This window comes from Mesoplodon bidens (assembly GCF_964165515.1).
Source record: "Mesoplodon bidens genome assembly, chromosome: 20".
In the NCBI taxonomy this organism is placed as follows: domain Eukaryota; kingdom Metazoa; phylum Chordata; class Mammalia; order Artiodactyla; family Ziphiidae; genus Mesoplodon; species Mesoplodon bidens.
The window spans coordinates 7,296,037-7,312,913 of NC_138181.1; the positions used below are offsets into that span (position 1 = coordinate 7,296,037).

The window sequence follows — 16,877 nt, forward strand, 5'->3', positions numbered from 1 at the left end:
TTCAAGATCTAATTCAAATCTCCTCTCCTTAATTAAGCCTTCCCTTAATCACCAGCCCTTGCAAGAAGACACCTCCTTACTCATGTCAAGAGAATTTTATCTCTGTATTACATCTAGCACACACACATGAAATAAATTAACATTTTAGCTCATATTTTAAAGCCTCAAAAGGCTACAATTTTTAACCTATCATGAAGTGCTCTAAGATAACTGTCCAAAGTAACCACTGAAGCCAAATGTATATTTAACATCACAACATACTACCATGAAACCCATTCAACAAAAGGAAGAAAAGTTAAACTTTATCATTTAAGAACCCACTTTGTTCTAACAGTTTAAATTGCCATCTATAAAACAACCACTAAAATAAACACTGGCACACTGGCCCAAAGAAAAGTGAACACAAAGAAATCAAGAAAAGGGACATCAAAGAAATCAAGTAATTTCTCCACCCCATGTCTAATACTTTTCATTAAGATGTACCGGCATTGGGCTTCCCTGGTGGCGCGGTGGTTGAGAGTCCGCCTGCCGATGCAGGGGACGCGGGTTCGTGCCCCGGTCCGGGAGGATCCCGCATGCCGTGGAGCGGCTGGGCCCGTGGGCCATGGCCGCTGGGCCTGCGCGTCCGGAGCCTGTGCTCCGCAACGGGAGAGGCCACAACAGTGAGAGGCCCCCGTAACGCAGAAAAAAAAAAAAAAAAAGAGGTACCGGCATTAACCGTGGGCAAATGCCTGTGATGTCTTGATACAACAACTTGGCATCTGGTCAAAGACAGAGAGATAAAGGGAGAGGGCAGAGAGCAACCCCATGTGGCAGGTAGCTTTACTATTCCAACCAGTTCTCCTGCTCTGAGTTTACTGTTCCAATAAGTACTAGTCTAATCAGTTTTATTTACTGTTTAACTAAATAAGGAGTGGCATCAACCAGGGCAAGTAAATGATCTGAGAGGTAAATGAAATGATGTTCAGTAAGGTATTTTAGAAGAATTAAAAGTCAGAACTAGATTCCTGGTCTTTCTGTTTCTCAGGAGTAAATTCCTAAGGAAAACTAAGAGGCATCTGAATTGTCAAACTGTCATTTCCAATAGCATAATAAAGAACAAAAAAAATCTTCTAGTTGTAGGTTCTCGGTAGAAATAGCCTTAAATGTCATGTGGCTCTTGATCAGAGCAGTTGTCACAGAACTCAGCGTAACATCAAATCTTTCCTTTCAAATAAGGCACCCCTTTGTTAAATACATTGCAGTTTATTTTTGCTGTTTGCATTTCTTGTCACCACGTGAACTGTCTTTAACAACAAATAAAACTTCATAAAATATTAATCTTGACCTTATCTGGAATTTCTGATTTCTTCCTTATGTTGAAAAATTAGAGCTATTTAGGGTAGGGTGATTTAAAGAGAGACCAAATTCCTCTTTTACGTTAAGACTTTTTTCTGCTCCCTTTTAAAACAAGGCCATTGATACTTCCCATTGAATGACCATCATTTCCAAAATGCATTCAGCAAACATTTATTAATTACCTGCTACGTACTTAACCCATGGGATTCAAAACTAAACATTGCTAGAGCATGAAGAGTCTAGTTAGCATGTGAGAAAGCTCACACTGGCCACATTTGAAGGATGTATACGGAGAAAGTACGAGCACAAACAGAACCAACCACAGGCGACAGCGCAGGCGCAGGTGAGGTGAGTGCCTGAGCCAGGACAAAGGCAAATGGACAGAACCAAGGGGCCAAAGCCTACTCCCTCTCAGACCCCACACCCATTATCACCTCCTGCCTCGTGCCACCCGCCCTCTCTTTTTTTTTTGTCTGTTTTTATTTTTATTTTTTTAACATCTTTATTGGAGTGTAATTGTTTTACAATGCTGTGTTAGTTTCTGCTTTACAACAAAGTGAATCAGTTATACATATACATATGTTCCCATATCTCTCCATGCTGCCCCAAGGGCCTTGCTCAGCCTGTGCCGGCTGCTGTGGGCTCTTAGGGCTCACTTGTTAAAGCTTTTCCTTTGCCTTCTGTCAGTCTACATCTATTACTAATGTAAGAATCCAGCTGAAAACTGAAACAGCTATTTCTCCTGTAGAAAGTCTTACTGAATTAGGGGACTTCCCTGGTGGCACCGTGGTTAAGAATCCGCCTGCCAACGCAGGGGACACGGGTTCGCTCCCTGGTCCGGGAAGATCCCACATGCCGCGGAGCAACTAAGCCCGCGTGCTGCAACTACTGAAGCCCACGAGCCTAGAGCCCATGCTCCGCAACAAGAGAAGCCACCACAATGAGAAGCCCACGCAACCGCAAAGAAGAGTAGCCCCTGCTCACCGCAACTAGAGAGAGCCCCCACGCAGCAACCAAGACCCAACGCAGCCAAAGGAAAAAAAGAAGTCTTACTGAATTAGTCCTGCCCAAATCTGGTCTCATATCTGTGACAATGGGATTTGCTAAGTATTAAAAAAATAACTTTAGCACTTACCTAAATATAAACCACACACTAGTAGAATCTGAATTAATAAGAGTTTTTATAGCTTTGCTGCATTTATTTTTCCCCCTTAAAGAAATTAAAATGTAGTGTAGAGTGTATAGGAGGGAAAGGACGGAGAGAGAGAAGAGAGCTTTTTCACACTCATGTGAAATATATATACTTTGGGGGTGGGGTATCTATTTACATTCCCTTTTCTACCAGGAGTCATATCTGCTGCTTCGTGTATTTGGTCAGATTGCTAACAAATTATTTCCTCTTGTTTAGTAAAGATGCTTTTCCTGTGATGCACAAAACCCACTGATTATTTTTTAAAGACTTTTTCCTTTTGATTTAATATATTGAGAAAGAAATGGGATACTTTTTAAAGTTAACAAGACCAATTTCAGGAGTGCTTTGGGTTGTGTATTAAATAGCCATCCATTTCTGGAACACAGATACAGGACTGTAATAAAATGAAATGCAACAGAAAAAATTTCTTCTACATCAAACTAAAAAGCTACTGCACAGGAAAGGAAATCATCAAGAAAATGAAAAGGTAACCTACTGAATGGGAATAAATATTTGCAAATCACATATCTCATAAGGAGTTCATATCGAAAATATATAAAGAACTCACATAACTTAGTAACCAAATAAAAAATCTGATTTAAAAATGAGCAGGAAAAAAAATAAAATAAAAAATAAATAAAAATGAGCAGGAGATCGGAATGGACATTTGTCCAAAGAAGACATACAATGGCCAACAGCTACATGCAAAGATGCTCAACATCACTAATCCTCAGGGAAATGCACACAATAATCATGATTTGAACCAACTCCAGATAGCCTTGTGGTCCCAGTCTCCCCATGTTTTCCTGTCACAAATGATTCTTATTTGCCCTGGCTTAATCAAAACCTCTGCTTTTTATTACTCCTGATATAAATGAATAAAGATCACCTCAAAAAACCAAAAAAATTAAAAAATAAAACCACAATAAGATATCACCTCATACCTGTTAGGATGGTTATTATCAAAATGATAAGAAATAGGGCTTCCCTGGTGGCACAGTGGTTGAGAGTCCGCCTGCCGATGTAGGGGACACGGGTTCGTGCCCCGGTCCGGGAAGATCCCACGTGCCGCGGAGCGGCTGGGCCCGTGAGTCATGGCCACTGAGCCTGCACGTCTGGAGCCTGTGCTCCGCAACGGGAGAGGCCACAACAGTGAGAGGCCGGCGCACCACAAAAAAAAAAAAGAGAAGAAATAAAAAGTGTTGGTAAGGATGTGAAGAAACGAGAACCCTAGTACACTGTTGATGGAACGTAAACTACTGCAACCTCCAGCGTGTGGAGGCTCCTCAAAAAATTAAAAACAGAACTACCATATGATACAGCAATTCCACTTATGGGTATTTACCTGAAGAAAACAAAAACACTCATTAGAAAAGATATCTGCACCCCTATGTTCACTGCAGCATTATTTACAATAGCCAAGATACGGAAGCAACCTAAGTGCCCATCAATGGATAAACAGATAAAGAAACTGTGGTACATATGTACTATATATAGTATATATAATGGGATATTATTCAGCCGTAAAAAAGAATGAAATCTTGCCATTTGCAACAATATGATTGGACCTTGAGGACATTATGCTAAATGAAATAAGTCAGAGGAAGACACATACTGAATGGTCTCACTTACATGTGGAATCTTAACAAAAACAAAAACAAGCTCACACATACAGAGGAGAGACTGGAAGTTGTCAGAAGGATGAGGGGGGGAGGTGAAACGGGTAAAGTGGTTCAAAAGGTACACACTTCCAGCTATAAAATAATCATGGGGATGTAATATACAGCACGGGGACCATAGTTAGTAATATTGTCTTGCATATTTGAAAGTTGATAAGCGAGTAGATCTTAAAAGTCCTCATCACAAGAAAAAAAATTTTTGTAACTACGTATGGTGATGGACTTACTGTGGTGATCATTTCACAACATATACAATAATGAATCATTATATTGTACACCTGAAACCAATATAATATTGTATGTCAATTATACCTCAAAAAAGAATTCTCAAAATCATGGAGAAACAAGCCTGCTCCAAAAGATGAGCTTCAGAAAAACCGTGGCCCTTCTAAGACTGACCCTGTTTGAGGCCCAGTAAATGAAATGGATTTCTTTCTACTCTGAGTAGCAAACTCCTTAAAAGAAAATGGCTGAAGGAAAAAAAGTAAAGAAGAAGAAGAAGAAAAAGAACTATTTGGCAAGTCTTCTGCAGACTTGGTCACAGCCTCACAGTAGAAATGTGAAGTAAAGAAGTTTATCATGAGGGATTCTGAGCAACTGGATATAGGTTTCCCAAAAGACTATGGGGGCCACGTCCATGAAACCACAATTACGAACCATACACACATTCCCTAGGAACTAGGCCCAGTCATTTTTAGGAAAAGATTCTTTGTTTGTTAAGTCTTATTTTGTGTTGTTGCCACTAGAATATAAATTCCAAAAGAAAATCACTTTGTCTGATTTCTTTACCATTATATCCCCAGAGCCTGGAATAACAGTACCGGGCAAAATGGATATATTTGTTGAATCAATGAATGAATGAAGAATGTCCTATGACCAACAGGATACCATTTAATAGAACCTCAAAAGAGAAACAAGAAAGAAGCCTCCCAAAACCCAAGCAAAATACTACACGTCAATGCCACCTAAGTTCTGTCCCCCTACTCCCAAGTACAGGCTGAATAGAATGCTGGAAACATAGTGGGGGGCGGGTCGTCCTTCCTAACAAGGAGCTTGCAATCCAGCAACTCTATCTGCATATATTTTCTCTTGCAGACAAAGTTTAAGCAGTGGTAAAGTTAAGTGGGGACAATCTTGGCCATAGTTCTAGAATTCACCATGATCCTACATGGGCTGTTACCATTAAACATAAATTTCTCAATTGTTTATCTTACTCTCTAAATGCTATGTTGCCCTAAATGGTAGCCACAGCCACATATAACTACTTAAAAATTAATTAAAATTAAATAAAACTGAAAATCCAGTGCTCAATACCATATGTTGCTAGTGGCTATCATATTGCACCACAGAGATACAGAACATTGTTCAATGCTCACAGAGAAGTCTACTTGAAAGCACTGCCCTAGAACCTTCCTACTCAAACTGTGGCAAGGGACAGCAGCGTAGGTATCACCCAGGAGTCTGTTCAAAATGCAGACTCAAGTACCATCTCAGACCTTCCTAATCAGAATCTGTATTTCTAAAAAGAACCCCAGGTAATCTGTATACACTTTAAAACATGGAAGTACTTCTCCAGAGAACTACAACAATATCTAGAAGTTGTTCTGACTACATTTAAATGGTTAATTTTTATTCTGAAAGATAATCTTAAGAGTTCCTACCTCCTAACTGAAAGGTCCAAGTGTTCAATCAAGTAAACAACAAGTAAAGAAAACATGCAGCCTCTCCTTCCAATCAAGAGAAAGCCTTGTGCATTCTGGTATGGGACTGCCATCCAGCTGATCCAGGATCCTTTCAGCAGAAGAAGAGAACCACCTCGACTGTGATGGGACCTGTCTTTAGTATATGGCTCACAGTGAATTTCTCTCACGGTGAATGGTCAATGACTCTACCTTTATGCAAAAGACCATGAAGTCCTAAAAAAAAAAAAAAAACTACAAATGTAAAACTGAGCATTAGTAAATGCCTGTACATTAACATCTGTACATAGCCTTAAAGAAATTACATTGTAGCTTAAAAGAAAGAAGCTGAGGGAAAGGTAAGGTTTTTCTGTTTTTAAACACTGGGAGATTTTCCCAGACTTTCAAGGTTCATGTCATTGGATATATCACTCGTAAAATAAAAATGCACAGGCAAATTCACTCTCGTGTGGCACTCTCAAGACAGCCCTATTTTTATAAGTACAGTGGAGCACATTTTCAAGCCTTTATAAATCATGGCTAACCCAGCCACCAGAAGTCGGTTTCTCTCCTTCCCTTGTAGGTTGTTCATAAATGCAGTAATGCAGTCCTTGGTGCTCTGTGCTCTAATGAATATCAGGTACCAAACATATTAAAACTTATATAATCAGTTAGTGTGATAAAAGAACTATAAATACTTAAGTTATTTCAACACTGGAAAACTTACAGAAACAACCTTAAAGACACACTGCCCCTGACCTGTCAGGAAGGAATTCAATCCCATGGACAGAAGGGCACCTGATTGTCCCCTTTAGTCTGAAATTTCATAAATCAATAAAAAAACATTGGACAGATACACCAGAAATACACCTACACGTGGAACAACTCCTACAGAACACCTACTGAACGCTGGCAGAAGACCTCAGACCTCCCAAAAGGCAAGAAACTCCCCACGTACCTGGGTAGGGCAAAGTGGAGAGATTCCCGCACAGAGGTTCGGTGCCGAGCGGCACTCACCAGCCCGAGAGGCTTGTCTGCTCGCCCGCCGGTACGGGCGGCGCTGGGAGCTGAGGCTCGGGCTTCGGTCAGAGCGCAGAGAGAGGACTGGGGCTGGCGGCGTGAACACAGACTGAAGGGGCTAATGCGCCACAGCTAGCCAGGAGGGAGTCCGGGAAAAAGTCTGGACCTGCCGAAGAGGCAAGAGACTTTTTCTTCCCTCTTTGTTTCCTGGTGCGCGAGGAGAGGGGATTAAGAGCGCTGCTTAAAGGGGCTCCACAGACGGGCGCGAGTCACGACTGAAAGCGCGGAGCCCAGAGACGGGCATGGGACGCTGGGGCTGCTGCTGCCGCCGCCGGGAGGCCTGTGTGCGAGTGCAGGTCACTGTCCACACCGCCCTTCCGGGAGCCTGTGCAGCCCGCCACTGCTGGGGTCCCGGGATCCAGGGGCGGCTTCCCTGGGAGAACGCACGGCGCGCCTCGGGCTGGTGCAACGTCACTCCGGCCTCTGCCGCTGCAGGCTCCACCCGCACTCCGTGCCCCTCACTGCCCCCCGGCCTGAGTGAGCCAGAGTCCCCGAAGCGGCTGCTCCTTTAACCCTGTCCTGTCTGAGCAAAGAACAGACGCCCTCCGGCGACCTACACGGAGAGGCGGGGCCAAATCCAAAGCTGAGACCCAGGAGCTGTGAGAACAAAGAAGAGAAAGGGAAACCTCTCCCAGCAGCCTCAGAAGCAGCGGATTAAAGCTCCACAATCAACTAGATGTACCCTGCATCTGTGAAATACATGAATAGACAATGAATCATCCCAAATTAAGGAGCCAGGAGTCACTGCTGTGCCTCTGAGGTGGGAAAGCCAACTTCAGGACACTGGTCCACAAGAGACCTCCCAGCTCCACATAATATCAAACGGCGAAAATCTTCCAGAGATCTCCATCTCAACACCAGCACCCAGCTTCACTCAACGACCAGCAAGCTACAGTGCTGGACACCCTATGCCAAACAACTAGCAAGACAGGAACACAACGCCACCCATTAGCAGAGAGGCTGCCTAAAATCATAAAAAGTCCACAGACACTCCAAAACACACCACCAGACGTGGACCTGCCCACCAGAAAGACAAGATCCAGCCTCATCCACCAGAACACAGGCACTAGTCCCCTCCACCAGGAAGCCTACACAACCCACTGAACCAACCTTAGCCACTGGGGACAGACACCAAAAACAACGGGAACTACGAACCGGCAGCCTGCAAAAAGGAGACCCCAAACACAGTAGGATAAGCAAAGTGAGAAGACAGAAAAACACACAGCAGGAGAAGGAGCAAGATAAAAACCCACCAGACCTAAAAAATGAAGAGGAAATAGGCAGTCTACCTGAAAAAGAATTCAGAATAATGATGGTAAACATGATCCAAGATTCTATTTCCAAGATCCAAAATCTTGGAAATAGAATAGACAAAACGCAAGAAACAGTTAACAAGGACCTAGAAGAACTAAAGATGAATCAAGCATCGATTAAAAACACAATAAATGAAATGAAAAATACTCTAGATGGGATCAATAGCAGAATAACTGAGGCAGAAGAACGGATAAGTGAGGTGGAAGATAAAATAGTGGAAATAACTGCTGCAGAGCAAAATAAAGAAAAAAGAATGAAAAGAACAGAGGACAGTCTCAGAGACCTCTGGGACAACATTAAACGCACCAACATTCGAATTATAGGGGTTCGAGAAGAAGAAGAGAAAAAGAAAGGGACTGAGAAAATATTTGAAGAGATTATAGTTGAAAACTTCCCTAATATAGGAAAGGAAATAGTTAATCAAGTCCAGGAGGCACAGAGAGTCCCATACAGAATAAATCCAAGGAGAAATACGCCAAGACATATATTAATCAAACTGTCAAAAATTAAACACAAAGAAATCATATTAAAAGCAGCAAGGGAAAAACAACAAATAACACACAAGGGAATCCCCATCAGGTTAACAGCTGATCTCTCAGCAGAAACTCTACAAGCCAGAAGGGAGTGGCAGGACATAGGTAAAGTGATGAAGGAGAAAAACCTGCAACCAAGACTACTCTACCCAGCAAGGATCTCATTCAGATTTGATGGAGAAATTAAAACCTATACAGACAAGCAAAAGCTGAGAGAGTTCAGCACCACCAAACCAGCTTTACAACAAATGCTAAAGGAACTTCTGTAGGCAAGAAACACAACACAAGGAAAAGACCTACAATAACGAACCCAAAACAATTAAGGAAATGGGAATAGGAACATACATATCAATAATTACCTTAAATGTAAATGGACTAAATGCTCCCACCAAAAGACAGATTGGCTGAATGGATACAAAAACAAGACCCATATATATGCTGTCTACAAGAGACCCACTTCAGACCTAGAGACACATACAGATTGAAAGTAAGGGGATGGAAAAAGATATTCCATGCAAATGGAAATCAAAAGAAAGCTGGAGTAGCAATTCTTATATCAGACAAAATAGACTTTAAAATAAAGACTATTAGAAGAGACAAAGAAGGACACTACATAATGATCAAGGGATCGATCCAAGCAGAATATATAACAATTGTAAATATTTATGCACCCAACATAGGAGCACCTCCATACATAAGGCAAATACTAACAGCCATAAAAGGAGAAATCGACAGTAACACACTCATAGTAGGGGACTTTAACACCCCACTTTCACCAATGGACAGATCTTCCAAAATGAAAATAAATAAGGAAACACAAGCTTTAAATGATACATTAAACAAGATGGACTTAATTGATATGTATAGGACATTCCATCCAAAAACAACAGAATACACATTTTTCTCAAGTGCTCATGGAACATTCTCCAGGATAGATCATATCTTGGGTCACAAATCAAGCCTTGGTAAATTTAAGAAAATTGAAATTGTATCAAGTATCTTTTCTGACCACAATGCTATGAGACTAGACATCAATTACAGGAAAAGATCTGTAAAAAATACAAACACATGGAGGCTAAACAATACACTACTCAATAACGAAGTGATCACTGAAGAAATCAAAGAGGAAATAAAAAAATACCTAGAAACAAATGACAATGTAAACACGACGACCCAAAACCTATGGGACGCAGCAAAAGCAGTTCTAAGAGGCAAGTTTATAGCAATACAATCCCACCTTAAGAAACAGGAAACATCTCCAGTAAACAACCTGACCCTGCACCTAAAGCAATTAGTGAAAGAAGAACAAAAAATCCCCAAAGTTAGCAGAAGGAAAGAAATCATAAAGATCAGATCAGAAATAAATGAAAAAGAAATGAAGGAAACGATAGCAAAGATCAATAAAACTAAAAGCTGGTTCTTTGAGAAGATAAACGAACTAGACAAACCATTAGCCAGACTCATCAAGAAAAAAAGGGAGAAGACTCAAATCAATAGAATTAGAAATGAAAAAGGAGAAGTAACAACTGACACTGCAGAAATACAAAAGATCATAAGAGATTACTATAAGCAATTCTATGCCAATAAAATGGACAACCTGGAAGAAATGGACAAATTCTTAGAAATGCACAACCTGCCAAGACTGAATCAGGAAGAAATAGAAAATATGAACAGACCAATCACAAGCACTGAAATTGAAACTGTGATTAAAAATCTTCCAACAAACAAAAGCCCAGGACCAGATGGCTTCACAGGCGAATTCTATCAAACATTTAGAGAAGAGCTAACACCCATCCTTCTCAAACTCTTCCAAAATATAGCAGAGGGAGGAATACTCCCAAACTCATTCTACGAGGCCACCATCACCTTGACACCAAAACCAGACAAGGATGTCACAAAGAAAGAAAACTACAGGCCAATATCACTGATGAACATAGATGCAAAAATCCTCAACAAAATACTAGCAAACAGAATCCAACAGCACATTAAAAGGATCATACACCATGATCAAGTGGGGTTTATTCCAGGAATGCAAGGGTTCTTCAATATATGCAAATCAATCAATGTGAGACACCATATTAACAAGTTGAAGGAGAAAAACCATATGATCATCTCAATAGATGCAGAGAAAGCTTTCGACAAAATTCAACACCCATTTATGATAAAAACCCTGCAGAAAGTAGGCATAGAGGGAACTTTCCTCAACATAATAAAGGCCATATATGACAAACCCACAGCCAACATTGTCCTCAATGGTGAAAAACTGAAACCATTTCCACTAAGATCAGGAACAAGACAAGGCTGCCACTCTCACCACTCTTATTCAACCTAGTTTTGGAAGTTTTAGCCACAGCAATCAGAGAAGAAAAGGAAATAAAAGGAATCCAAATTGGAAAAGAAGAAGTAAAGCTGTCACTGTTTGCAGATGACATGATACTATACATAGAGAATCCTAAAGATGCTACCAGAAAACTACTAGAGCTAATCAATGAATTTGGTAAAGTAGCAGGATACAAAATTAATGCACAGAAATTTCTGGCATTCCTGTACACTAATGATGAAAAATCTGAAAGTGAAATCAAGAAAACACTCCCATTTACCATCGCAACAAAAAGAATAAAATATCTAGGAATAAACCTACCTAAGGAGACAAAAGACCTGTATGCAGAAAATTATAAGACACTGATGAAAGAAATTAAAGATGATACAAATAGATGGAGAGATATACCATGCTCCTGGATTGGAAGAATCAATATTGTGAAAATGACTCTACTACCCAAAGCAATCTACAGATTCAATGCAATCCCTATCAAACTACCACTGGCATTTTTCACAGAACTAGAACAAAAAATTTCAAAATTTGTTTGGAAAAACAAAAGACCCCGAATAGCCAAAGCAATCTTGAGAACGAAAAATGGAGCTGGAGGAATCAGGCTCCCTGACTTCAGTCTATACTACAAAGCTACAGTAATCAAGACAGTGTGGTACTGGCACAAAAACAGAAAGATAGATCAATGGAACAGGATAGAAAGCCCAGAGATAAACCCACGCACATATGGTCAACTTATCTTTGATAAAGGAGGCAGGAATGTACAGTGGAGAAAGGACAGCCTCTTCAATAAGTGGTGCTGGAAAAACTGGACAGGGACATGTAAAAGTATGAGATTAGATCATTCCCTAACACCATACACAAAAATAAGCTCAAAATGGATTAAAGACCTAAATGTAAGGCCAGGAACTATCAAACTCTTAGAGGAAAACATAGGTAGAACACTCTATGACATAAATCACAGCAAGATCCTTTTTGACCCACCTCCTAGAGAAATGGAAATAATGACAAAAATAAACACATGGGACCTAATGAAACTTAAAAGCTTTTGCACAGCAAAGGAAACCATAAACAAGACCAAAAGACAACCCTCAGAATGGGAGAAAATATTTGCAAATGAAGCAACTGACAAAGGATTAATCTCCAAAATTTTTAAGCAGCTCATGCAGCTCAATAGCAAAAAAATAAACAACCCAATCCAAAAATGGGCAGAAGACTTAAATAGGCATTTCTCCAAAGAAGATATACAGACTGCCAACAAACACATGAAAGAATGCTCAACATCATTAATCATTAGAGAAATGCAAATCAAAACTACAATGAGATATCATCTCACACCCGTCAGAATGGCCATCATCAAGAAATCTAGAAACAATAAATGCTGGCGAGGGTGTGGAGAAAAGGGAACACTCTTGCACTGCTGGTGGGAATGTGAATTGGTACAGCCACTATGGAGAACAGTATGGAGGTTCCTTAAAAAACTACAAATAGAACTACCATATGACCCAGCAATCCCACTACTAGGCATATACCCTGAGAAAACCATAATTCCAAAAGAGACATGTACCAAAATGTTCATTGCAGCTCTATTCACAATAGCCCGGAGATGGAAACAACCTAAGTGTCCATCATCGGATGAATGGATAAAGAAGATGTGGCACATATATACAATGGAATATTACTCAGCCATAAAAAGAAACGAAACTGGGCTATTTGTAATGAGGTGGATAGACCTAGAGTCTGTCATACAGAGTGAAGTAACTCAGAAAGAGAAAGACAAATACCGTATGCTAACACATATATATGGAATTTAAGAAAAAAAAAATGTCATGAAGAACCTAGGGGTAAAACAGGAATAAAGACACAGACCTACTTAAGAATGGACTTGAGGATGTGGAGAGGGGGAAGGGTAAGCTGTGACAAAGCGAAAGAGAAGCATGGACATATATACACTATCAAACGTAAGGTACATAGCTAGTGGGAAGCAGCCGCAGAGCACAGGGAGATCAGCTCGGTGCATTGTGACCGCCTGGAGGGATGGGATAGGGAGAGTGGGAGGGAGGGAGATGCAAGAGGGAAGGGATGGGGGAACAGATGTATATGTATGACTGATTCACTTTGCTATAAAGTAGAAACTAATAAAATAAATAAATAAATAAATAAATAAATAAATAAATAAATAAATAAATAAATAAATAAAAATAAAAAACATTGAAGACAAAGGTCCAATTTACAAAGCAACATAAAAAGTAAGCCTTGCAGAGTAAAAAATCTCAAATGCATTTTATCTATAAGTAATCATAACCCTTAACTGTGAATAACAATGATCAGTGTTTCTAAGTCTAACAATCAATAAACCCCTCCAGTATCACAGTGATGCATGCATGGTTTCGATTTGCAGTTCAGTAGAAAAAGTTTTATTTAAAAAAAGAAACAAACAGGAGAATAATCCATTTTTACTAAGCAATAGAAAATATATTTAGTATGATAAAGGTGATACAAAATGAGTATGAGTAATGATAATTTGCTAAATGAGTAATCTAAGTTCATTATATTTTGGTACACACTCTTCACTCTAATAAAAGTCCCACTTTGGAGACGGCTACAGTATGTAGTTGAGGATGCTGGCTACTACCTGGTCACTAATAACTCTCTAAAAGCACAGATATTTAAGGTATTTATATGCTACAAAACCCAGGAAAAGGTCTGCCAACCACTACACAAGCTATTAGCATGTGCACGCGAGTAGAGACACTTCTATTAATTGGACACTTTCGCCAAGTGATTAATAGTTACAGCTGTGCTCATCACAAACTAAATTTCACATACTAATGATTCAGAACCCAATTTTTCTCCTTCAATTCTAGTCCCTGGGGAAATGAGACTAGCTTTCCATTCCAGTCAACTGCAGAGGAGCTCTGTGGGCTGGGAGCAGCAGCACACAACACACGGAAGGTAAGACAAGTGCGCCAAGGAGCAGCCCAGCGACCTTAACCCAGGTCTCTGCCGGCGTGCAGAGACCTGGCACTCGTCACGGAGTAGAAATTCTAAGCACAAGAGCTGAATTTAGACCTATCTTTAAAATCATTGTTTTTAAAAGCTGGTTTCCTTTTCTCAATCAGTAAGATTCTCCACTTTGACCTATCATCCACTCTCAGTTGCTTCTTCTTATATCCACACTTTATGCTTCTCCTTCCGGTCTCAGCGCTTCTGATCATCATTGCTCCTCTGATTTCATCCATTCTATCCTTTTCCTACTTCTTCCTGTTAGGAATCCACACTTTTAAAAACCCAATTTTATGTTTTAATTTCTTCCAGCTTTATTGAGATGTAATCGATATATAACACTGTGTAGGTTCAGAGTATCAACGTGTTGATTGGATAAACTTACAGATTGAAAAATGATCACCACTATAGCTTTAGCTAACACCTCCGCCACATCACACAATTACTTCTTTTTTGTGGTGAAAACATTTAAGATCTACTCTCTTAGCAGCTTCAAAGTACATCATACAATATTATTAACTATAACCACGATGCTTTACATCGGAGCCCCAGAGCTTATTCATCTTGTAACTGTAAGTTTGTACCCTTGACCAGCATCTCCCCATATCCCCCACCCTGACAGCCCCTGGTCACCACCACTTTACTCTCTGAAAACCCAATTTTTAAATTTCTCTGATCTTCACTGATTTTTTTTGTTTTCACTTTATTTTTAAAAGCAAAAGTTTAAGCTTTTAAAGAACTCCACAGTCTTGTTTATAGCAGGCTCTCTTCTGCTAAAGTTAACACAGATGTGGTGGTATTAATATAAATTCTTATTTAAGATATTTTATTAAATATTTTAATATTTTTAAATTGAAATATTAAAGAAATTTAATACTCAAGTTGAAATTCAAAATACTATACAATTCTTTTTTTAAAAAATCACAAATGCCAAGCGTCTGGAGTGCTTAGCAGTGATGATCCACTACAGCTGTGGACTTCCCTAAACCACTGTGTGCCAAGACATGTCAAGTACAGTGGAAAACAGCTCCACTCAGCCTCCAGCCTGTCACAAGCCTCAGCTGATCCATATTCGCATTCAGTAGTTTTCATGCTCAATAAGAGGCCCACAGTTTTGCTAAGGATTCAGGCTGCAAATTGACATGAGCAATAATTTCAAGCATCTCTGAAAATGCAAATTTCACCGAAGTCAAGTTCCCTGGTGAGAGAGAAATAAATCTGGAACTACTCTAAAAGTGACACTTTCAACAGGTAAGAAAAACACACCCCCATGTGTAAACTGAGGAAAAATAAACCTCCAGCAGAGACCACCTCAGCCTCAGGGACCGTGCTCACAGAGCGGCTGTGGTGCTGCCTGGGGCTAGCCACGCTCTCCTCCAGAGACTCCGGCAGAGCAGGGGGAAAGCAGTCTGAGCTCTTTAAGAGAAACTCCTCCCCATTCCCATCTAGTGCCACAATATGATGGCTTTCTAAAACTACAGGGGTAGCTGGTTTCCTCTTTCTTTCTATATAATACATCAGAAACAGGGAGAAACAGGATGATAGAATTCTGTGTTCCCAGGAAAGCCGTTTGAACAACAACAAAGAACAATGAAAGGAAATAAAATTACAGGTAAGAATAATATTCTGTTTTCTATTTAAAAATAAAAATTTTGAAGAATCCAATGTCAGATGCTAAAATAAACATTCCACGTTAAAGCCAGGGGAGGTTCTGGGCAACAGCACTCGGAGGGCAGGTGGTGTCTTTCTGGTGGCTGGGGAATTAAAGAACGGCTGGCGTGGACACCCCGGATAAATGCAGTATGTGCTTCTCTAGTCAGGATTCAGCAAAACCTCATCCAGCCCCAGCAGTCTTCTACTGGGATGGTCAAAAGACAAGACTAGTAAGCAAAAGCAGTCAATAATACAGACGGATCATTTTACAGCAGCATTTTACAAAAGATAGATATATAAAAATATATTTGCCTGCATAGACCTACAAATAGAGGTTACTCACAGAGATTACTGTAGCTCCAGCAGTTACCCATTGATCATAGAAAATGCCCAGTTCATCAGCTTAACGCTTGAGAAAAGTTAGCTAGAAAAGAAGCTGGCTAATTCAAAATCTGCCGTTCTAGTAACTGGAAGCAAATGAGTTTCAGATTTCCTGGCCGCCCCTGTGGCCCTGCAATGCACAGGGTGATGTCCACGGAAGCGCTCTGAGCACCAGGAGCCCGGCTGAGCGAGCTGCCGCCTCTCCCTGTGTCACAAAGGCACAGCAGCCTGCCCTCACGCTCCCGTCTGCCTCTGCGCTCTCCACCTTGGTAGCTTACCGAAAACAACCACCGTAGGGCCTTTCTATATTTGTGAAAACTACTTCCAAGGAGATAATGGAGATGACGGGAGTGAGCTTTAATGTAACCATTTTCCCAGTGCAGCAGCAGGAACCCCAGCAAAGCCTCGGAGAGGACTGTACCACCCCGGGTGACATCAGAGGTGGGGCTGTCATCTCAGAATTATGCAGCATTTTCTCTGATGCAAGAAGGACACATGTGAAAGGAGATGGATGGGCTCCCTTTTAAAGGATTTAATTCTTGTGTTATTTAAACAGAAAAGGCAAACGCAAACTGTAATGTTGAACAACTGCTTTGGGAGGATCTCAATCCTGCTTTCCCGGTCCTCATCTCACGGCTAAATGACGCTGCCAACTAAAGTCATTTTACTGACGACTGCATTACCATTCCTGCA

General features: G+C 40.5%; 1 protein-coding gene across 8 annotated transcripts in view; it reads right to left on the reverse strand.

The window, feature by feature from the left end:
• PSD3 (pleckstrin and Sec7 domain containing 3) overlaps positions 1-16,877 on the reverse strand; it is a 559,242-nt gene that overhangs the window by 377,175 nt on the left and 165,190 nt on the right. The window contains exon 1 of one of the 8 annotated variants that reach the window (XM_081221107.1): positions 5,871-6,574. The exons of the other annotated variants lie outside the window; for them this stretch is intronic. The gene's annotated coding sequence lies outside the window, so the exon portion shown is untranslated. Of the gene's footprint in view, positions 1-5,870; positions 6,575-16,877 lie in introns of those variants that run through there. 8 annotated transcript variants of the gene reach the window in all.